At 45.3% G+C, this 24,877-nt stretch overlaps 1 protein-coding gene and 2 gene segments (V, D, J or C); all 3 read left to right on the forward strand.

Annotated features, from left to right (window-relative positions):
* The window catches only part of LOC143960247 (uncharacterized), a 181,753-nt gene that overhangs the window by 150,828 nt on the left and 6,048 nt on the right, over positions 1-24,877 (forward strand). The window lies entirely within an intron of this gene.
* Positions 1-24,877, forward strand: part of LOC143960265 (immunoglobulin heavy constant epsilon-like) — a 418,829-nt gene that overhangs the window by 101,177 nt on the left and 292,775 nt on the right.
* Positions 1-24,877, forward strand: part of LOC143960260 (Ig gamma-2C chain C region-like) — a 296,856-nt gene that overhangs the window by 99,709 nt on the left and 172,270 nt on the right.

Raw genomic sequence — 24,877 nt, forward strand, 5'->3', positions numbered from 1 at the left:
ATGATGTAATACGACCTTTAGCATGTGGTTCCTTGAGACAAAATCTTTCAAATTGAGAAATATTATGTAAGTTTACATTTAAATTGAGAAGAGGAGTATAAAAATCTTTGATTTGGAGATATCTGAATATTTCTGATTGTGGAAGCTTATATAATTCACATAGATCTGTAAAAGATTTTATTGATGTAGTTGAAGCTAAATTATATAGACAAGTGATACCAGCCTTAGACCAAGCTTTAAAGGTTTTGGGATATTTCCAGGCTGGGTAAAAAGTCGGATTCTTGTGGAAAGATAATAGCGGATTTTGTGGAGATTGCAGGCCATGTGAATTTCTATACCTATCCCATATAGATAGAGAGTGCTTAGAAATGGGGTTATTTATAGACTTACGATCCGCAGGTTGTAACCATAATATATTGTTTATAGGAAGAGGATCACAGTCTACAGCTTCAATGAGGACCCATAAAGGAATCTCTGTAGAAGAGTGATATTTTGTTAATTGAGATAATTGAGCTGCCTTATAATATATGTTAAAGTCTGGGAATCCCAAACCACCCAAAGTTTTGGGGAGAACAAGGGTTTTTTTGTGAAGTCTGGGTTTTATTTTCCCCCAAGTAAATTTCGTTACTTTTTGTTGAATCAGCCTAAGAAAATATGCAGGAATATGAATCGCGAGAGTTCTGAATAAATATAAAAATTTCGGAAGAACAGACATTTTTATGATATTGATTTTCCCAAACCATGATATCGGCATTGATGACCAATTAGATAACGACCTTGTAATCTTTTTTAATAGAGCTGGGTAATTAGCTGCAAATAAATCGGAGGGGTTAGGAGTAAACTGCACACCCAGATATGGGAGGCTATAATCTACCCACTTAAAGGGTAGTGAATTTTGTAAAGATTGTTTATCTTTTTCGACAAGTGAAATGTTTAATGCTGAAGATTTTTGAATATTGACCTTAAGGCCCGAAATAAATGAGAATTCTTGTAGTACAACCATAAGATTTGGGGCCGAAACATGTGGAGAAGATAGAAAAAGGAGAATATTGTCTGCGAATAAATAGAGCTTATGATGAAAGCCACCCATTTCAATACCTGTTATAGTGGGTTCCATCCTAATTCTTTGTGCTAAAGGTTCAATGAGTAAAGCAAATAATAATGGCGAAAGTGGACATCCTTGACGAGTCCCCCTCAGTATATTAAACTCATCCGATTTGTACCCTGCATATCTGATATAAGCTTTGGGATCTTGATACAAACTAGAGATCCATCGTAAAAAATGAGGGCCGAATCCCCATTTGGAAAGGGTATAGTTCATATATGACCAAGATACTGTGTCAAAAGCTTTCATAATATCTAAAGAAAGAAAACAAGTGGGAATACGTCTTTTTTTAGCGGCATGTGACAGGAGTGTTGCACGTCTAATATTATCTCGTGCTTGACGTAATGGAATGAAGCCCACTTGATCACGATGTATTAGATTGCCTATAATAGTATTTAATCTGTCCAAATTTAATAACGAAATAGGGCGATAATTAGACCATATTGAATCGTCTGTGTGAGGTTTAGGGAGCATACAGATAATTGCAGTTAGGGTTTCTCTTCTAAAAGAATGACCTTCCAAAAGGGAATTAAAAGTGTTTGTCAAGACCGGAGATAGGGTGTCTACAAACGTTTTGTAATACAGCGCAGAAAAACCATCAGGACCTGGCCTTTTATTTAGTTTCAGATTTTTGATAACTTCAGATACCTCTATAATTGACACTGGTTCCTCCATGATTTCCATTTGTGTTTTAGATAGAGATATATGAGAGAAAAAATCATTTGCTCTAGAAGGGTCCAACTCATTATTAGAAGAGTATACATTTTTTAATTGTGTTTTGAATTTTTGTAATATTTTTAAAGGATTATTTGTGTATACCCCCCTAGAGATTTTCAGACGTATCAGTTTCGTTGGGTTCTGGCAGGATTTTAATGCCCTGGCTAATAGTGTGTGAGGTTTATTCGCATTGATATAGAAATTGTGTTGTGATCTCTTGATGGTTTTATCTGCTGCTTCAGTAAGGAATAGATCAAATTCCAATTTAGCTTTGTCAAGATTTATTTTAGATAAAGAAGAAGGGTTATTTTGGAATGCTGTGTGACATTTATTGAAATTTGTTTCTAAAGTCTGACAAAGGATTTTCCGCTCTCTGTTGAATATGTTTGCTTGCTGTAGACATATGCCACGGAGAACAGGTTTGTGTACTTCCCATAATGTAGTCGGAGAGACGTCAGGTGTGGAGTTATATTTTATATAATCTTTGAGCGCAATTTCAATATTATTTTTATGAGCTGGATTTTTGAGTAGGAAATCTCTTAATATCCATGTTGGATCTTTTTTTTTTGGAATTATAGAGGCAACAGTAATGTAGCCTGCACTATGATCGGACCATGGGATGGGAATAATTTTTGTAGATATTATTTCTGGAATTAGTCCTATGGACATAAATATATGGTCTATCCTAGAGAATGAGCGAAGAGGGAACGAGTAATGTGTGTATTGTCTCTTGGTTGGATTCAATTCTCTCCAAGTATCTACTAGGTTATGTTTTGTAATTAGTTTTGATAAGAGTTGTTTGTCTGCTGTATGTGACTGTGGGATTGGTGATTTATCCAAAAATGGGAATATGGTCTGATTAGAATCTCCACATAGAATTGTAGTACCTATTTTGTGGTGTTCTATAGTTTGAAATAAATGAGAAAGAAAAGAAATAGGATTTTTGTTAGGAGCGTAGTATGATGTAATGGTGATAGCGGTATCAAGTAGGTGTCCTTTAAGAATCCAGTAACGACCTTCTGGATCCTTGATTTCCTTCATTAGTGAAAATGGTGTATTGCGATGGAAAGCTATAAGCACGCCTCGTTTTTTAGAGGAGGCCGAAGCTGTGTATACTTGGGGGTAGTCTTTACTGAAAAATTTGGGAGTGGATTGTGATGCAAAATTAGTCTCTTGGAGGCAAACTATATGTGCTTTCTTGGATGAAAATGTGCGGAAGGCTTTAGTGCGTTTGTGTGGAACGTTTAGTCCCTGAGTATTTAATGATATGATGTTTAATGGGGCCATGGAGTTGGGAAAAGTAAATATGTGTTGGTGTTTATGTTAGAACGTGTGTCATATAAGAAATTATTTGTCTCCAGAGTATAGGGGTGGAGGGAGGGAGGGGAAAGGAGATAATGACTGAAAAAGAAAATACAATTAATATACAATATTGAAATATATCTTAACATATCTATGTTCTTAATGTGTCCGTTGGGAGGAGAAAAACTCTCCCTCCAAGGGTACATGAGCTACTGTCAACTGCCCGGTGTGCACCGAGCTACTGAGGGTAGCAAGAGAGGGTGCAAGGAACTTCCCTGAAGGACACCAAGAGCCAATCATATAATTTCATTTTTCAAGCAAAAAATAAAAATTTAAGATTAAGGCAACCTCAGAAACAAAGAAGAGAAGAGAGAGAAAAAAAAGTTATAATAAGGTACCTAAATTATTAGGAACATTTCTTAAATAAGATTATGATAAAAATATTGATTGGAAGTCAGAGAAAAAACTCGGCAGTAGCCATTCTGTTGAAAAGGCAAGATAGTAGCCTCAGTACAAGTGTTTATCAGTCCATAGTGTCAGCCAGATCTGGAGGTGGAGATTGTATGCGACTTCTTTTCTGTGGATTGTAGTCTTCTTCTCTTCTGGAAGCAGAGGAGGGAGTATCAGCATATGAGGATGATATTTGGCGAGTGTCCGCAGCATCTCTTGATGTGTTTATCATCCCTAGTTTCTGTAAAGTAGTTTGCAGGTCCTTAGCTGTTCGGCACATATATTTGCGACTTTGGAAAGTAAAACGCACTGAGAAAGGAAAGCCCCATTGGTAGATTATGTCATTTCGCTGTAATATTTGCAGTAGTGGTTTCAGGGTTCTTCTTTTGTTGACTGTAATCTGTGAGAGGTCTGTGAATAATTGATATTTATGACCCTGGAAAATTAGGGGATCTTTATTTTTACCTGTATTTAGCAGTAGTTCCTTAGTGCGGTAGAAATGCAATTTTGCGATAATGTCACGGGGAGGACCATCTGTTTTCTTTGTTGCTAGGGTTCTATGAACCCGGTCCATTTCAAGACGCTCTAGCGGGATAGCTGGTTGTAATTCTTGAAAAAGTGCAGTAGTAGCACCGTTTAAATCAGTCACAGATTCGGGTATTCCTCTAATACGTACAGTATATTGGAGCGTCTTGCACGATTTTCGAAATCCTCCAATTTGGATTGTAATATGTCATTTTCCTCTTTAAGAAAATCAATTTCTGAGGCAATATTAGATGTATAATTTTTCAGATCGTCTGCTCTAATTTCCAGTGCTGATGTACGCTGACCAAGTATTCTAATTTCTTTGTGGTGATGATATCTGCAGTGGTTTTTAGTGATTTTTGAAGCAGATTTCTATTTGTTTCAGCGTTACAGGAGGGGATAAGTCTTTTTGTGTGGAAAGTTCTAAATTCTCCAGAACTGACATATTTTTCTCAGGTATTTGGTTAGAGAGACTATGTGCTTTTAATGAGAGAACATCTTTATGTAAATCAGCAGAAGGGGCTGTCTGTTTGTTCTCCTCACTGTGTCTCCCCTCAGAGGGGGAGGGTTTCAGTGCCATACTGCTGTGTGTGTGAGGCGGCGCTTTCTTGTTAATTTTCTGCCTCATGAGTCTCCTCTGACCCCCCCAAATGTCACCAATGTAAGGTAGGGATATTTATCTACCGATTGGTATGATATATATGCGGAGGGTCAAGTTACCTCCGCCGTTATATGGCTCCGTTGTCCTGCTGAGAATGGAGCTCTAAGCCAGCATTACCTCTCGGCTAGGCTCCGCCTTCTCCCTCCAGGAAAAAAAGTTTTAAAATCACTTTGAATTGTCGGCTCCCGTAATACAGAGAACACTCAATGGGTGTTCTCTGTATTACGGGAGCTGACAATTCATTCATTGATAAAAAAAAAATAGTGTGGGGTTCCCCTAAATTCAATTACCAGGCCCTTCAGGTCTGGTATGGATATTAAGGGGAACGTCGCGTCAAATTTAAAAAAAAATTGATGTGGGGGTCCCCCTAAATATCCATACCAGACCTGAAGGGCCTGGTAATTGAATATTCAGGTCTGGTATGGATATTAAGGGGAACCCCGCGTTTTTTTTTTAGGTCCCCCTAAAAATCCATACCAGACCCTTTATCCGAGCACGCAACTTGGCAGGCCGCAGGAAAAGAGGGGGACAAGAGAGCGCTCCCCCCTCCTGAACCATACCAGGCCAGATGCCCTCAACATTGGGAGGATGCTTTGGGGGTCTGTGACCCCTCAAAGCACCATGTCCCCGTGTTAATGGGGACAAGGGCCTCATCCCCACAACCCTGGCCGGTGGTTGTGGGGGTCTGTGGGCGGGGGGCTTATCAGAATTTGGAAGCCCCCTTTAACAAGGGGACCCCCAGATCCCGGCCCCCCCTGTTTGAAATGGTAAGGGGGTACAAAATGGTTAAATAAGACAAACACACTTTTGAAAAATTCCTTTATTAAAAATAAAAAAAGATTCCAGCGGTGCTAATCCACTCTTGCTATCCAGCGATGGATGATCACCTCTCTGGGGTCCAGCGATGGCTGATCTGATCCAGTGACGGGTGATTTTCAGTCCAGCACAGTCCATCCATGCATCCGTCTTCTGTCTCCACTGAGGAGACACTGCGGGGATCCCAGCGCTGACGTTTCTTATATTAGGAGGGCGGGGCCACCCGTCACCTGACCCCGCCCCCTCTGGTGAGTGAAGCCAGGGGTTCCCCAATGACGTATGGGTGACCCCGCCCCCCCTTTGATGTAACGGAAAGACAATTCAAAGTGATTTTAAAATACTTTTTTTCCTTGCGAAATTACACTTTGTGCAGGGATAGTTCTAAGCACGGGAAACATGCGTCCCTTCACAGGCATACTATAGACACCCCCCAGGTACAAAATTTAAAGGAATATTACACTTTTATTGTTTCACTTTAATCATTATTAAGATCACTGCTCCTGAAAAAACGTCCGTTTTAAAAAAAAAATTTGCATTGATCCATGTCCCCTGGGGCAGGACCCAGGTCCCCAAACACTTTTTAGGACAGTAACTTGCATATTAGCCTTTAGCACTTTAGATTTCTCCTATAGACTTGTACAGGGTGTTCCCCACATTGTTCACTGTTCGCTAAACAGGCGAACAGGCAATGTTCGAGTCGAACATGAGTTTGACTCAAACTCAAAGCTCGTCCCTACCTAAGACCACGGCCGAGCTCCTGAGAGCCTCAGCAATAGGTTCCATGGCCAGGGCGAACAAGGCTGGGGAGAGAGGGCATCCCTGCCTGGTGCTCCTCTGAAGGGGGAACAAAGGAGACAGAGAGCCATTTCGTTTAATGCATGCTAGGGGACCGGTGTATTTTGTGCGTATCCAGGCAATAAACTTCAGTGGGAAACCCATTCTTCTAAGCACCTCCCACAGATACACCCACTCCACCGTATTAAATGCCTTCTCCATATCAAGGGTGGCAATGGTCCTAGTGCCTTGATTAGCATGGGGGGCATGAATGTTGGAAAACAGTCTACATATGTTGATGTCTGTGGACCTGCCTGGCATAAAGCCTGTTTGATCAGATTCTATCAGAGATTTAATTACTTTATTGAGTCTAGTGGCCAGTATTTTGGTTAGTATTTTTAAGTCACAGATTAGGAGCGCTATTGGCCTGTAAGAGGCGCACTGCTTGGGGTCCTTATTAGGTTTTGGAATGAGAACAATATGGGCCTCCCTCAGAGGCCGGCAGGGAGCCCTGTTGGAGACAGGCTCGATACATCTGGGCCAACCTGGGGGCAAGCAGTTCTACATGGGCTCTATAATATTCTATGGGTAGGCCATCTGGCCCCGGGGAAAGAACCGATGGCCTCTTCTGGTTTGATCTCCGAGACAAGGAGCTGCTGCTCTGCATCAGAGAGCCACCCCAGTGCCAGCGTGTCCAACATAGAGGTCATAGGTGTGGGGTCAGACCTATCAGGGAGTGAGGAGACATACAGAGAGGCATTAAACCTGGTGAAAGCAGATAGAATATCCTCCGGAGAGGTAACTGGCGTGAGTATTTCTGGTATAACCGCTAAGGGCCTGTTCTGCTGTGCTAGCATCACTAGTAGTTTGCTGTTCTTATCTCCATGTTCAAAATATTTCTGTCTGCTATCTTGTATACCAAGCCTGGTGGTGTCTGAAACATGAAGATGCAGTTCTCGCCTAAGTGATGAAAGGTGCTCGAAGTTGGGGACCGTTGCCAAGGCCGAATATTGATTCAAAGCCTCCTCAACTTTATGCTGCAGGTCAGAGACCTTGTCCCCAAGTTTCACCCTAACAGCCGCCACTGCAGAGATATACTGCCCCCTACGGTGGGCTTTGGAAGCATCCCATGTCGTCTCCAGGGAGGCTGACCCCGCATTGTGCACCCAGTAGTCCTGCATGGAGGGAGAAACTCTATAATGGACTGTCACATTGTTGATCCAATGGGGTTGTAACCTCCAAAGAGCTTTACTCCTTGTCTTGGTGGTCCTAATAGTAAGTTTAAGGGGATGGTGATCCGATAGGCCAGAAGGAAGGTAACTGGCTTCCTGGATGTTGGCCAGGAGGGTATCATTAGCAAAGGCCAAATCAATTCGGGAGGATATTTTAAATGTGGATGAGAAACAGGAATACGTTTTATCCTGGGGATGGAGCCACCTACATACCTCTTGGAATTCCGTTGCCTAGGCCCCCGTACCAAGACCAGGGGGCATGTATCAATGCAAAAAAAAAGTTTTAAAAAACGCAGTTTTTTCGGGAGCAGTGATTTTAATAATGCTTAAAGTGAAACTTTCAAAGTGTAATATTCCTTTACATTTCGTAACTGGGGGGTGTCTATAGTATGCCTGTAAAGGGGCGTATGTTTCCCATCTTTAGAACAGTCTGACGGCAAAATAAAAAAAAAAAATGCATGGGGGTCCCCCTAAATTCCTTTCCTGGCCCTTCAAGTCTGGTATGGATATTAAGGGGAACCCCGCGCCAAAAAAAAAAGGTGTGGAGGTCCCCACGTGGGGGGGGGGTCCCCCTTAAATCCCTGCAGGTCTGGAATGGATTTTAAGGGGAACCCCGCACCAAAATTTAAAAAAATGGCCTGGGGTCCCTCCAAAAATCCATACCAGACCCTTATCAGAGCATGCAACCTGGCAGGCCGCAGGAAAAGAGGGAGGGACGAGAGAGCACCCCCGAACCGTACCAGGCCACATGCCCTCAACATTGGGAGGGTGCTTTGAGGTAGCCCCTCAAAGCACCTTGTCCCCATGTTGATGGGGAGAAGTGCCTCATCCCCACAACCCTTGCTCTGTGGTTGTGGGGGTCTGCGGGCGGGGGGGGCTTATTGGGCGGGGGTCTTTTTCTTCATCTTCTTTTTCATCTTCTTCTTCCTCCGCTCTTTTTGTCCCAGATCTTGCTCCGGCTTCTTCTCCGCGCCGCCCGCACTATCTGCCTCTGTGGGAGTCTTCAGCAGTGTGACGCTTCGCTTCTTCTGACACTTCTTAAATAACGGAGGGCGGGGCCCATGGTGACTGCGCCCTCTGACGCACGGGAACATGCACTGGTTATCCCCATACTCAAAAAACCCTCACTAGACCCCTGCTCCCGTTTGCCTACAAACTCATTGAACGCCTTGTCCATGACCAAATGAGTCGCTACATCATGGACAACAACCTTCTCGACCCCCTACAGTCTGGCTTCCGCCCACAACATTCTACTGAAACTACCCTACTAAAATTCACCAATGACCTACTAACTGCTAAAACCAATGGGCACTACTCCATGCTCATACTTTCAGACCTCTCTGCTGCCTTTGACACAGTTGACCATCTGCTCCTCCTCAGAAAATTATACTCCCTTGGCCTCTGTTATTCTGCTTTATCCTGGTTCTCCTCCTACCTATCTCAGCACAATTTCAGTGTCACTTACAACTCCATCTCCTCCACTCCCCTTCCTCTTTCTTTTGGGGTACGTCCTTGGGCCTCTCCTATCATCACTATACCTCTTCCCTGGGCCAGCTGATAACCTCCCATGGCTTCCAATACCACCTCTATGCCAACGACACCCAGATCTATCTCTCCACTCCTCAACTCACCCACTCAATCTCCTCACGGATCTCAAACTTACTGAATTACATATCGATATGGATGCCCCACCACTTTCTCAAACTCAATCTTTCTGTCACGTACCTGGTATAGGAGCCCAGAATGCAGGGAGAGGCCTCTTGTAAGCCTCTGGCTCGAGAACCCTTGGAAGTGAAGACAGGGACTCAAGAGTTCAGAGGGCCCAAGTGCCAAGCTGGTGCAGGACTGGAACAGCAGAAGGCAGCAGGCACTCAGCGGTCAGGCTGGAACAGCAGATGGCAGCAGGCACTCAGCGGTCAAGCTGGAACAGCAGATGGCAGCAGGCACTTAGCGGTCAGGCTGGAACAGCAGATGGCAGTAGGCACTTAGCGGTCAAGCTGGAACAGCAGATGGCAGCAGGCACTTAGCGGTCAGGCTGGAACAGCAGATGGCAGCAGGCACTTAGCGGTCAAGCTGGAACAGCGGGTATCAGAAGGGAGTTGAAGGTATGAGCCGGGTCGGTAACAGGCGGGCAGCAACGGTACCAAGGAAAAGGCAAAAGCGTAGTCAGACAAACCGAAGGTCGGGGGCAGGCAGCAAACAGACGTCGTCAGGAACAGGCCGGGTAAACAGGAATCAGAGACAACTAGGAAGCAGATAGCAGGATCACCAGACACACTGTAGACTGGACAGCAAGGAGGCACAGTGACAGATTCCTTTAAGTAGCCCGTTCGTATCATCGCGCACCCGCATGCGTCCGTTCATGCCAACGCGCGCCCATGGATACCGGTTAGCTTTCTGCGGGCAGGTCTCCCATATGCCACTGGATTACCGGGACGACCATGGCACTTTCTAAAACTGAGCTTGTAATATTTCCTCCTTCACGGTTCCCCCCCCCCCCCCGTGACTTCACCATTAATATCAACAACACAACCATTGGTCCCTCCACACATGCCTGGGTCCTGGGTGTAATCCTTGACTCTGACCTCTCCTTCAGCCCCCATATCCAATCACTGGCTAAATCCTGCCACCTTAACCTCCGCAACATCTCCAGAATTCGACCCTTCCTGACTAATGACACCACAAAGCAACTTATTCACTCCTTAATGGCCTACCCTTAAGCAGGCTATTCCCCCTTTCAGTCTATTATGAATTCTGCAGCTAGACTAATACACCTCACTAACCGATCCATGACTGCTGCTCCTCTCTGCCAATCCTTTCACTGGCTCCCCCTACCCCACAGTGTAAAATTCAACATGCTAACAATAACATACAAGACCATTCACAACATCGCCCCCATCTACATCACCAACCTCATCTTCAGATATCACGCAAATAACCCCCTCCGCTCCTCCCAGGACCTCCTGCTCTCTAGCTCCCTTCTTACTTCCTCCCATGCTCACCTTCAAGACTTCTCCAGAGCCTCTTCCATCCTCTGGAACTCCCTGCCCCATTATATCCGATCAGCCCCTACCCTGTCCACCTTTAAAACTCATTTATTCAGGGAAGCCTATCCCACACCCACCTAACTGTCTCTGAGCCACCTCCATCAAATCATTCTCTGCAGCTATTACCTTTTGTACCACCACCCCCTCCCTTTAGAATGTAAGCTCTATGAGCAGGGCCCTTCTGTAACTTTTGTATTGAACTGTACTGTAATTGTGTTGTCCCCCCCTTACATTGTAAAGCGCTGCATAAACTGTTGTTGCTATATAAATCGTGTATAGTAATAATAATAATAATAATAATAATGGGATAGCTGACCGCTAGCTCTAAAAAAAAAAGGTACAGGGGTGAGGCCTGAAACTGCAGGCGTCATCCTGGTATAATTACTTCAAGCAAATGACATACAGGTACGTAATTTTGCGTGAAGTGGTTTTTAACACAGTTGGTCAGCTTTAACATGTATTGCAATATATATGAACCAATAAATCCTGCTTTTATGCAGTTAGCTAGAAATGTTTTAGGGTGTATAGCAGTGCGCAGAGGGTCTATTCAGAATTTTCAACACGTGATTACATCCCTTTAGAACCCAATGATGATACAGTGGTGTGAAAAAGTGTTTGCCCCCTTCCTCATTTCCTGTTCCTTTGCATGTTTGTCACACTTAAGTGTTTCGGAACATCAAACCAATTTAAACAATAGTCAAGGACAACACAAGTAAACACAAAATGCAATTTGTAAATGAAGGTGTTTATTATTAAAGGTGAAAAAAAATCCAAACCATCATGGCTCTGTGTGAAAAAGTGATTGCCCCCTAAACCTAATAACTGGTTGGGCCACCCTTAGCAGCAACAACTGCAACCAAGCGTTTGCGATAACGTGCAATGAGGCTTTTACAGCGTCCTGGAGGAATTTTGGCCCACTCATCTTTGCAGAATTGTCCTAATTCAGTTACATTAGAGGGTTTTCGAGCATGAACGGCCTTTTTAAGGTCATACCACAACATCTCAATAGGATTCAGGTCAGGCCTTTGGCTAGGCCACTCCAAAGTCTTCATTTTGTTTTTCTTCAGCCATTCGGTGGTGGACTTGCTGGTGTGTTTAGGATCATTGTCCTGCTGCAGAACCCAAGTTCGTTTCAGCTTGAGTACACGAACAGATGGTCGGACATTCTCCTTCAGGATCTCTTGGAAGACAGCAGAATTCATAGTTCCTTTTATCACGGCAAGTCTTCCAGGTCCTGAAGCAGCAAAACAGCCCCAGACCATCACACTACCACCACCATATTTTACTGTTGGTATAATGTTCTTTTTATGAAATGCAGTGTTCCTTCTACGCCAGATATACTTGGACACACACCTTCCAAAGAGTTCCACTTTTGTCTCATCGGTCCACAGAATGTTGTCCCAAAAGTCTTGGGGATCATCAAGATGTGTTGTGGAGAAATTGAGACGAGCTTTGATGTTCTTTTTGCTCAGCAGTGGTTTTCTCCTTGGAACTCTGCCATGCAGGCCATTTTTGCCCAGTCTTTTCCTGATGGTGGAGGCATGAACGCTGACCTTAACTGAGGCAAGTGAGGCCTGCAGTTCCTTGGGCGTTGTTGTGGGGTCTTTTGTGACCTCTTGGATGAGTCGTCGCTGCGCTCTTGGGGTAATTTTGGGCAGCCGGCCACTCCTGGGAAGGTTCACCACTGTTCCATGTCTTCGCCATTTGTGGATAATGGCTCTCACTGTGGTTCGCTGGATTCCCAAAGCTTTGGAAATGGCTTTATAACCCTTTGCAGACTGATAGATCTCAATTACTTTCTTTCTCAATTGTTCCTGAATTTCTTTGGGTCTCGGCATGATGTGTAGCTTTTAAGGATCTTCTGGTGGACCTTACTGTGTCAAGCAGCTCCTATTTAAGTGATGCCTTGATTGTGAACAGGTGTGGCAATAATCAGGCCTGAGTGTGGCTAGAGAAATTGAACTCAGGTGTGGACAACCACAGTTATAGTATGTTTTAACAAGGGGGGCAATCACTTTTTCACACAGGGCCATGATGGTTTGGATTTTTTTTCACCTTTAATAATAAACACCTTCATTTACAAATTGCATTTTGTGTTTACTTGTGTTGTCCTTGACTATTGTTTAAATTGGTTTGATGTTCCGAAACACTTAAGTGTGACAAACATGCAAAGGAACAGGAAATGAGGAAGGGGGCAAACACTTTTTCACACCACTGTATATAAAGGCTATTTAGATTTGAGCACAGACATATCTTATTTCTATTGCATAGTGCAGGCCAGTGCCCAGACCTGAGTCTATAGCTCTCCTTCAATGTTGTCTGTCTGCCCCATATTGGCACTATATCCACTGAAGTATGCTACATGTAAGTATTTTGTATTGTATTGCAGAGTGGAGTAGGAACTGGCCAGAGAGGGATTGATGATTTGATGTTTGTGTTGTAAATTAGCTGTGTTGTAAATTACTGTGAATGTTAATTGCTGTGCGCTCTGTTGCACTGTGCTGGCCATGCAAAACTGGTGTTGAAAGCCTAGTTAAATATGCTCCAAGGGTAGTATAAATGTAGCACTGCACAAAGCAATGATGAACTGTAAAAATGTACAGTAGTTTATCCACTTAATAACCGCCCTATAGCCGAATGACGGCTTTAGGGCGGTTTCTTAACTGTGGGAGGCCGTCATATGACGTCCTCCCAGAATTCCGCTCTCGCGCGCCCCCTGGGGCGCGCACTCGAGAGCGTCCGTGACCGCCGGGTCCACAGGACCCGGCGCATCACGGATCGCGGTAAACGGCCGCTCGTCGCGGCCGTTTACCACGTGATCGCTCCGTCAAATGACGGAGTGATCACTTGTAAACAAACCGGCGTCATGTTATGACGCCGGTTCCTCCCTCCCCCTCTCTGTACCGATCGGAACAGCGGAGGGGGAGGAGATCGGTGTCAGCAGCGATGTGGGCTGCATCTGCAGTGCCCACATCGCTGCTCACCGAAATTAACCCCTCAATTCCCTGCAAATACTCTGCAATACCCTGCCATTACTCTGCATTACTCTGCAATACCTTGCATTACTCTGCATTACTCTGCAATACCCTGCATTACTCTGCATTACTCTGCAATACTCTGCAATACCTTGCATTACTCTGCATTACTCTGCATTACTCTGCATTACTCTGCAATACCCTGCATTACTCTGCATTACCCTGCAATACCCTGCATTACTCTGCAATACCCTGCATTACTCTGCATTACTCTGCAATACCCTGCATTACTCTGCATTACTCTGCAATACCCTGCATTACTCTGCATTACTCTGCAATAGTCTGCATTACTCTGCAATACCCTGCAATACCCTGCCATTACTCTGCAATACCCTGCAACACTCTGCAATGCTCTGCAACACCCACCAATACCCTGCAACACTCTGCAATGCTCTGCAACACCCGCCAATACCGTGCAACACTCTGCAATGCTCTGCAACACCCTCCAATATCCTGCAATGCTCTGCAACGCTCTGCAACACCCGCCAATGCCCTGCAACACTCTGCAATGCTCTGCAACACTCTGCAATGCTCTGCAACACCCACCAATACCCTGCAACACTCTGCAATGCTCTGCAACACCCGCCAATACCGTGCAACACTCTGCAATGCTCTGCAACACCCTCCAATATCCTGCAATGCTCTGCAACGCCATACTCTGAGATACCTAGCCATACTCTGATATACCCAGCCATACCCAGCCATAGTCGGTGATACCCTGCAATACCCAGCCATAGACACCCCTCCCCCCCCTCCCGCCGCCCTCCGGTGCTTCTACCGACTCGCCAATACTATCAAATCCAGAATCTTTTTTTTTTTTTTTTCAGGCTTCCCAGCTTAGAGGTGAGATGCGGGGTCTTATTGACCCCACATCTCACTGTAAAGAGGACCTGTCATGCCATATTCCTATTACAAGGGATGTTTACATTCCTTGTAATAGGAATAAAAGTGATCAAAAAATTTATTTTTGGGGAAAAAAAATGTCAAACTAAAATAAATAAAGTAAAATGAACAATAAAATTTTTTTTTTTTTTTTTTTAAAGCGCCCCTGTCCCCATGTGCTTGCATGCAGAAGCGAACGCATACGTAAGTCCCGCCCACATATGAAAACGGTGTTCAAACCACACATGTGAGGTATCGCTGCGTACGTTGGTGCGAGAGCAATAATTCTAGCCCTAGACCTCCTCTGTAACTCAAAACATATAACCAGTAAAAAAAAAATTAAATCATCGCCTATGGGGATTTTTAAGTAGCGACGTTTGGCGCCATTCCACGAGCCTGTGCAATTTTGAAGAGTGACATGTTAGGTATCGATTTACTCGGAGTAACTTCATCTTTCACATTATGCAAAAATTGGGCTAACTTTACTGTGTTTTTTTTTTTAAGCACAAAACAGTTTTTTTTCCAAAAAAAAGCATTCGAAAAATTGCTGCGCAAATACCGTGCGAGATAAAAAGTTGCAACGACCACCATTGTATTCTCCAGGGTGTTTGCTAAAAAAACATATATAATGTTTTGGGATCTATGTAATTTTCTAGCAAATAAATGATGATTTTTACATGTAGGAGAGAAATGTCAGAATTGTCCTGGGTGCTCCAGAACGCCTGATGGCGCTCCCTGCATGTTGGGCCTCTGTATGTGGCCACACTGTGTAAAAGTCTCACACATGTGGTATCGCCGTACTCGGGAGTAATAGCAGAATGTGTTTTGGGGTGTAATTTGTGGTATGCATATGCTGTGTGAGAAATAAACTGATAATATGACAATTTTGTGAAAAAAAAAAAAAAAAGTAAAAAAAATCTTGATTTTGCAAAGAATTGTGGGAAAAAATGACAACTTCAAAAAACTCATCATGCCTCTTACTAAATACCTTGGAATGTCTTCTTTCCAAAAAGGGGTCATTTGGGGGGTATTTGTACTTTTCTGGCATGTTAGGGTCTCAAGAATTGAAATAGGCCGTCAGTACTTCAGGTGTGATCAATTTTCAGATATTGGCACCATAGCTTGTGGACTCTATAACTTTCACAAAGACCAAATAATATCCACCAATTTGTACTTATTTTTACCAAAGATATGTAGTGGTATAAATTTTGGCCAAAATTTATGAAGAAAAAATTACTAATCTGCTAAATTTTATAACAGAAATGAAGAAAAATTCATTTTTTTACAGAATTTTCTGTATTTTTTCTTTTATAGCACAAAAAAAAAAAAACCCAGCGGTGATTAAATACCACCAAAAGAAAGCTCCATTTGTGTGAAAAAAAGGACAAAAATTTCATATAGGTCCAGTGTTGCATGACTGAGTAATTGTCATTCAAAATGTGAGAGCACCGAAAGCTGAAAATTGGTCTGGTTATTAAGGGTGTTTAAGTGCCCAGTGGTCAAGTGGTTAAGGCTATACTGTGCAAAACTGTACAGACACTAAGTTAGTCACACATACAAGATACAACAGACCCGGTATTTACAAAAGACAAATCCACTTTGCACTGCAAGTGCACTTGGAAGTGCAGTCACTGTAAATCTGAGGGGTAGATCTTAAATGAGGGGAAGCTCTGCTGATTTTATCATCCAATCATGCGCAAGCCATCAGTGAATGTTTTGTGAACATTAAATTCATTGCATTTTAATATTCCCTACTTGTAGTCACAAAGTATAGCTATTGTCTAGCATGTCACAACAAGTTCAAGTTACCCGTGCCTAAAAAAAATGAAAGTTCATAAATTAGTGTGCATATATATGTATAAAAGTCACACAGTCCATCCAGTTGGGTATATAAAGGGCCGAACTGGCCTACCAGGATACCGGAAGATTTTCCCGGTAGGCCGCATGCCCTGGGGCCGCTTTTAGTTGCAGCTGCATTGGGGCTTGCTACTGCGGATCACAGCGCTGGCTGGCTCTGTGTTCAGCAGCCGCTCTGTAACACAGCCCCGCCCCCCCCAGACCAGCTCGTGTGATAGTAGAGAGAATCAACGTTCCGCCTATCACACAAGCCAGTCTGGGGGGGCGGGGCCATGTTACAGAGCGGCCGCCGAACACAGAGCCAGCCAGCGTTGTGATCAAGAGGAGAAGATATCGCTCCGTACAGCCCTGCCAGTGTGCCTGGATAGGAGGATCAGCAGGGGGGCTGCATATAGAGGATATGAGCTTTCTATATTCCTCCATGCAGTCGCTGAATGTTTGCAGGAGGGAGAGGAGGAGAATCAAGCATTCAGCGACTGCTGATCCTCCAACTTCTTTTACTGCCTACCCCAGTTCACCTTGTGCTCCCTGCCCCCCCGTGCTCTCCTCCCCACCACACTCTCCAGCCCCCCCCCCCCCAGTTCTTTCTGCCCCCAACCTGCTCTCCAGTTCCCATCCTTCTCTAGCCACCATCCCAGTGCTATCAACTCCCCCCAGTGCTCTTCATCCCCCGTGCTCTCCCCCCAGTGCTCTTCACTCCCCCCAGTGCTCCCCCCCGTTCTCCCCCCAGTGCGCTCCACTCCCCCCAGTGCTCCCCCCTGTTCATCCCGCCAGTGCTCTTCACTCCCCCCAGTGCTCCCCCCCCGTTCTCCCCCCAGTGCGCTCCACTCCCCCCAGTGCTCCCCCCCTGTTCATCCCGCCAGTGCTCTTCACTCCCCCCAGTGCTCCCCCCTGTTCCCCCCATGCTCTCCACTCCCCCCAGTGCTCCCCCCCGTTCTTCCCCCCGTGCTCTGCTCTCCCCCCTGTTCTCCACCCAGTGCTCTCCACTGCCTTTCAGTGCTCTTCCCCCCTGTCCCCCCAGTGCTCTCCACTCCCCCCAGTGCTCCCCTCTGTCCCCCCGTGCTCTCCACTCCCCCCAGTGCTCCCCCCCGTTCTTCCCCCCAGTGCTCTTCACTCCCCCCCAGTGCTCCCCCCGTTCTTCCACCCCCGTGCTCTGCTCTCCCCCCTGTTCTCCCCCCAGTGCTCTCCACTCCCCTCCACTGCTCCCCCCCTTTTCTCCCCCCCAGTGCTCTCCCCCCTGTTCTCCCCCCAGTGCTCTCCACTCCCCCAGTGCTCTTCTCCCCCCGTTCTCCCCCCTAGTGCTCTCCACTCCCCCCAGTGCTCTCCGCCCTTGTTATCCCCCATGTTCTACCCCCTCCAGTGCTCTCCACTCCCCCCAGTGCTCCTCTACCCCCTGTTTATCCCCCCCAGTGCTCTCCACTCCCCCCAGTGCTCTCTGCCCTTGTTACCCTGCTTGTGCTCCCCCCAGTGCTCTCCTCCATGTTCTTTCCGACCCCCAGTGCTCTCCACTCCCCCCAGTGCTCTCCACCCTTGTTACCCCCCTTGTTCTACCCCCCCAGTGCTCTACCCCCCTGTTATTTCCCCCCAGTGCTCTCCACTCCCCCAGTGCTCTCCGCCCTTGTTACCCCCCTTGTTTCCCCCCCATTGCTCTCCCTCATGTTATTTCCACCCCCAGTGCTCTCCACTCCCCCCACTGCTCTCCCTCCTGTTCTTTTCCCCCCAGTGCTCTCCCCCCGTTCTTTCTCACCCCCCAGTGCTCTCCAGCTCTCCCCATCACTCTCCAGCTCCCACCCCAGTGCTCTCCAGCCCTCCATTCTCCCCACCCTTGTTCTTTCCGGTCCCCTGGTGCTCTCAAGCTCAACCCATCGCTCTCCAGCCCCCCAGTGCTCTCTACCCCCCCCCCCCCCGTGCTCTCCACTCCTGTTCTTTTTGGCTCCCCCCAGCACTCTCCACTCCCCACCCCTGTACTCTCCACTCCCCCCTGCATTTTGCCCCCACCCATGTGCTCTCCAACCCCGCCAATGCTCTCCACCTCCCATAATTCTCTCCAGTCCCCCGTGCTTTTCCCCCTGTTCTTTCTGGCCCCCACTGGTGCTCTCAAACTCCCCCCTACTCTTTGTAACCCCCCCAGTACTCTCCAGCCCCCGTGCTCTTGTGTTTTTCTGCCCCCCGTGCTCTTCGCCACCCCACACTCTTAGCCCCCCAGTACTCTCTGCTCCCCACCCCTGTGATCTCCACTACCCCCTGCTCTTTGCCCCCACCCATGTGTTCTCCAACCCCGCCAGTACTCTCTGCTCCCCCTTCTCTCCAGCTCCTACCCAGTGCTCTCCACTTCCCCAGGACCAGAGGACAGGCTGACTGGGGCCGTAAAATAGGGACAGCTGAAGGTGCAGGTGGCCAGGGACCACTTCATCTCACAGCAAACAGATCCTCTGGAAGGAGCACCGCCCCCATCAAAAACAAGAAGAGATCCTGCCTGCTGCTGCCCGTCATGGATATCCTGCTGGCATGCAAGGTACCGTACCGAGCATCAACAACACACCTTCCCACAGACAAGGACTGCAGACTGGGACATGGGGCACAGGAGGGGCTGCATTCATGGGCATAGTGAGACTGCATTCATGGCACAGTAAAGCTGCATTTGATGAACACAGTGAGGCTGCAATGGTGGGCACGGTGAGGCCGCATTTGTGGGCACAGTGAGACTGCATTCATGGGCAGAGTAAAGCTGCATTTGGTGGGCACCCACCCCCTTACCTTAGTGTATTCTTTCTGTGGAAGGTGGTCCCCCCCCCACTTTCTGAGTTCCTGGGGTCCCCCTTGATGATTGTCCACTTACCCCTTTTAACTGGAATTTGCATATATATATATCCCTATGTGATTTCATATCTATATATAATACACTCTTCATTGAACATTGAAGTTCATTTATGTTTCTAGCTTGTTATTTTTCTAAAAAAAAAACAACCATTTTACTAGACATGTGCATTCGTTTTCGTCCGAATGCATTTTCGTCCGAATTTCAGCTATTTTCGTTTTCGTTTTGACAAACGATAACGAAAGCACAAAATCCGAAAAACGAAAGATCCGACATAAATAAATGCTTTATTTTCGTTTTCATTGTTACAACAGTTCGATATAGAATAGGAGATTCGACATGACTCTGACAACAATCTGTGTCTATAGAACCTGTGTTCGAATGTGCCTAACCTTACCTCTATTAGTCCAAGATTATATAGAGAAAATATTCGACAGAGAAAAAAGATTTGACAGAGAGAAAAGATTCTGCAAGATACTGTCCTAAAAAGTGTTTGGGGACCCGGGTCCTGCCCCAGGGGACATGGATCAATGCAAAAAAAAGTTTTAAAAACGGCCGTTTTTTCGGGAGCAGTGATTTTAATAATGATTAAAGTGAAACAATAAAAGTGTAATATTCCTTTAAATTTCGTAGGGGGGGGTTGTCTATAGTATGCCTGTGAAGGGGCGCATGTTTCCCGTGCTTAGAATTGTCCCTGCACAAAGTGTCATTTATGCAGGAAAAAAAGTCCTTTAAAATCACTCGCAGCTATAATGAATTGTCGGCTCCCGTAATACAGAGAACACTCATTGAAAGTCATTGATAAAAAAATAAATAAATAAATAAAATAAAAAAGCGTGGGGGTCCCCCAAATTCAATTACCAGGCCCTTCAGGTCTGGTATGGATATTAAGGGGAACCCCGCGTCAAATTTAAAAAAAATTTGACGTGGGGTTCCCCCTAAAAATCCATACCAGACCCTTTATCCGAGCACGCAACCTGGCAGGCCGCAGGAAAAGAGGGGGGGACGAGAGAGCGGCCCCCCCTCCCTCCTGAACCGTACCAGGCCACATGCCCTCAACATTGGGAGGATGCTTTGGGGGTCTGTGACCCCTCAAAGCACCTTGTCCCCATGTTGATGAAGACAAGGGCCTCATCCCCACAACCCTGGCCGGTGGTTGTGGAGGTCTGCGGGCGGGGGGCTTATCAGAATCTGGAAGCCCCCTTTAACAAGGGGACCCCCAGATCCCGGCCCCCCCCCTGTTTGAAATGGTAAGGGGGTACAAAAGTACCCCTACCATTTCACAAAGAAAGTGTAAAAAATGGTTAAATAAAACAAACACACTTTTGAAAAATTCCTTTATTAAAAATAAAAAAATAAAAAAAAGATTCCAGCGGCGGTAATCCACTCTTGCTATCCAGCGACGGACGGTCATCTCTCCAGCGATGTCTCATCTTATCCAGCGCAGCGAATCCTCCGTCCTTCTTCTGTCTCCGTGGAGGAGACACTGCAAGGATTCCGGCGGCTGACGTTTCTTATATACGGAGGGCGGGGCCACCCGTCACCTGACCCCGCCCCCCTCTGACGCAAGGGGAAACCCGGGGTTCCCTGTGACATAGGGGTGACCCGCACCCCTCTGATGTAACACAGGCAGGTTTCCGTTACATCAGAGGGGGGCAGGGTCACCTATACGTCACGGGGAACCCCTCCGTATATAAGAAACGTCAGCCGCCGGAATCCTTGCAGTGTCTCCTCCACGGAGACAGAAGGATGGATCGCTGCGCTGGATGAGATGAGACATCGCTGGAGAGATGACCGTCCGTCGCTGGATAGCAAGAGTGGATTACCGCCGCTGGAATCTTTTTTTTATTTTTTTATTTTTAATAAAGGAATTTTTCAAAAGTGTGTTTGTTTTATTTAACCATTTTTTACACTTTCTTTGTGAAATGGTAGGGGTACTTTTGTACCCCCTTACCATTTCAAACAGGGGGGGGCCGGGATCTGGGGGTCCCCTTGTTAAAGGGGGCTTCCAGATTCTGATAAGCCCCCTGCCCGCAGACCTCCACAACCACCGGCCAGGGTTGTGGGGATGAGGCCCTTGTCCTCATCAACATGGGGACAAGGTGCTTTGAGGGGTCACAGACCCCCAAAGCATCCTCCCAATGTTGAGGGCATGTGGCCTGGTACGGTTCAGGAGGGAGGGGGGGCCGCTCTCTCGTCCCCCCTCTTTTCCTGCGGCCTGCCAGGTTGCGTGCTCGGATAAAGGGTCTGGTATGGATTTTTAGGGGGAACCCCACGTCAATTTTTTTTAAAATTTGACGCGGGGTTCCCCTTAATATCCATACCAGACCTGAAGGGTCTGGTTATGGATATTTAGGGGGAACCCCACGTCAAATTTTTTCTTAAATTTGAGGCAGGGTTCCCCTTAATATCCATACCAGACCTGAAGGGCCTGGTAATTGAATTTGGGGGACCCCCACGCTTTTTTATTTTATTTATTTATTTATTTTTTTATCAATGACTTTCAATGAGTGTTCTCTGTATTATGGAGCCGACAATTCATAATAGCTGCGAGTGATTTTAAAGGACTTTTTTTCCTGCATAAATGACACTTTGTGCAGGGACAATTCTAAGCACGGGAAACATGCGCCCCTTCACAGGCATACTATAGACAACCCCCCCCCCCCCTACGAAATTTAAAGGAATATTACACTTTTATTGTTTCACTTTAATCATTATTAAAATCACTGCTCCCGAAAAAACGGCCGTTTTTAAAACTTTTTTTTGCATTGATCCATGTCCCCTGGGGCAGGACCCAGGTCCCCAAACACTTTTTAGGACAGTAACTTGCAAATTAGCCTTTAAAATGAGCACTTTAGATTTTGAACGTTGGAGTCCCATAGACTTTAATAGGGTTCTAAAGTATGCTATATACTAGCTCCGTCGAATCTTCTTTATACATTCTACAGACACCATAAGCCTTCAAAGACAGATTCGACCGTGATTCATGTGGATTTTCGGACGAATGCAATTTTTGAACGAAAAACGAAATAAATAAAAACGAATTTCGGGAGTAACTAAATAAATTAAGTTTTCAGACGAAAACGAAATTCCGAAACGAAATATTTTACTCTGCACATGTCTACATTTTACCCACCAAAAATTATGAAATAAGGTGTTTTTGGGGTAAAGACCATTTTGTTTTTTTCAAAGTTGACAAAGTAGAGCAAAGTACAGACTGCCAACATTTGGCGTTGCTGTTGGCAGTTTCAGAAATTACCTTTAGTAGATCTGTAACAAAGTGTATGACATTAAGTGACCCCAAAAATATGTAAATTTAGGGATTTCAGCATTGCCCATGTTGTCCTTGATGCTGCATAACAAATTTTTTTCCATCGCTGTACCCATTTCCCCATTTTTTTGGGTTCCTCAGATATTCCTCAGATATTTGGTGAGCTTCCTATTCCATTTTGTTGCATTTAGCTGCTGCAATATCCCTCCAGAGGCCCGAACAAAACACCAGAATTATTTCCCTATTGACTTCCATGAGGTATATTTGAGGCATATTTGAGTAACACTACTGACATTGTGGGTATAAGGGGGGGTTTGGGACTTTAATACCCTAAATTTGAAATTCAAAGGAAAGAGTTTGGGACTACTTTGAATGAAGCACGTGACACACAACTGGTAAGGTGATTAAATAAATGATGGCATGATTTGTTAATTCATGTACGTACAGATATCATGATGGCACATTGCAATTCATATAAAGTGCATTCACAAATATCATTGTAGCACATTGTGATATATAATAATGTTGTTGTGAGCTAATTTGTAATTCATATTATAAAAAAACATTAAAATCATTGGTGATTGTAGAAAATTCCTAATAGAATCTAAAAATAAAGCATGATTGTCTCTTGACTCCTGGCTGGGGCACCTTTGATCCCTGGATGAGGCCTCCTGTTTCCCACACTGGGAGCTGTCTCCAAACCGGGCGCCCTGAGCTATCCTGAGGCTTGAGTGTATAATGACTCTGCACACCTGTGTATTCAAACAAGCCGACAGACTGAGGGATGAAAGTTTCCATCCAGAACTACAGAATCCGAAGAAAGCCAAAAACATAGCTTTCTCAGCTCAGAAACGAAAGTCCAGAACCTTGCATTAACCCTCAATTTTCACAGTGGCAGAGTCTAGCTCTGTCACAATATATATATATATATATATATATATATATATATATATATATATATATATATATATATAGTTTCTCACAAAAGAGCACACCCCTCACATTATGACTCGTTATTGTTACAAGGTCTCAGGTGCGAATGGGGAGCAGGTGTGTTAAATTTGGTGTTATAGCTCTCACTCTCTCATACTAGTCACTGGAAGTTCAACATGGAACCTCATGGCAAAGAACTCTCTGAGGATCTGTAAAAAGGTATTGTTGCTCTACATAAAGATGGCCTAGGCTATAAGAAGATTGCCAAGACCCTGAAACTGAGCTGCAGCACGGTGGCCAAGACCATACAGTGGTTTAACAGGACAGGTTCCACTCAGAACAGGCCTCGCCATGGTCGACAAAAGAAGTTGAGTGCACATGCTCAGCATCATATCCAGAGGTTGTCTTTGTGAAATAGATGTATGAGTGCTGCCAGCATTGATGCAGCTGTTGAAGGGGTGATGTGCTCAGACCATAAGCTGTACACTGCATCAAATTGGTCTGCATGGCTGTCGTCCCAGAAGAAAGTCTCTTCTATAGATGATGCACAAGAAAGCCAGCAAACAATTTTCTGAAGAAAAGACAAGCAGACTAAAGACATGGATTACTGGAACCATGTCCTCTGGTCTGATGAGACCAAGATAAATGTATTTGGTTCAGATAGTGTCAAGCGTGTGTGGCGGCAACCAGGTGAGGAGTACAAAGACAAGTGCGTCTTGCCTACAGTCAAGCATGGTGGTGGGTGTGTCATGGTCTGCATAAGTGCTGCTGGCACTGGGGAGCTACAGTTTATTGAGGGAACCATGAATGCCAACATGTACTATGACATACTGAAGCAGAGCATGATCCCCTCCCTTTGGAGACTGTGCCGCAGGGCAGTATTCCAGCAAAACAACCCCAAATACAACTCCAAGATGACCACTGCCTTGCTAAAGAAGCTGAGGGTAAAGGTAATGGACTAGCTAAGCATGTCTTGAGACATAAACCCTATTGAGCATCTGTGGGGCATCCTCCAATGGAAGATGGAGGAGCGAAAGGTCTCTAACATCCACCAGCTCCATGATGTCATCGTGGAGGAGGGGAAGAGGACACCAGTGGCAACCTCTGAAGCTCTGGTGAACTCCACATTTTTACTTAGGGCTGTACTCACTTTTGTTGCCAGCAGTTTAGACATTAATGGCTGTGTGTTGAGTTATTTTGAGGGGACAGCACATTTACACTGTTATACACTCACTACTGTTATACACTCACTACATTGCAGCAAAGTGTAATTTCTTCAGTGTTGTCACATGAAATATATTTACAGTATAAGATACAGTATAAGATAAGATAAGGAGCATGTACACCTGTAACAGTTCACCCAAATCTGCCAGAAGGACTTTAACAATGTAAGTAAGGAGTTTATGTAACTATTTAATGATGTAGTCATGACAAAGAACTGAGAGAATGGGG

Source organism: Lithobates pipiens, unplaced genomic scaffold (genome assembly GCF_037356315.1).
Source record: "Lithobates pipiens isolate NorthernLeopardFrog02 unplaced genomic scaffold, aLitPip1_a1.2 Scaffold_11, whole genome shotgun sequence".
NCBI lineage: Eukaryota > Metazoa > Chordata > Amphibia > Anura > Ranidae > Lithobates > Lithobates pipiens.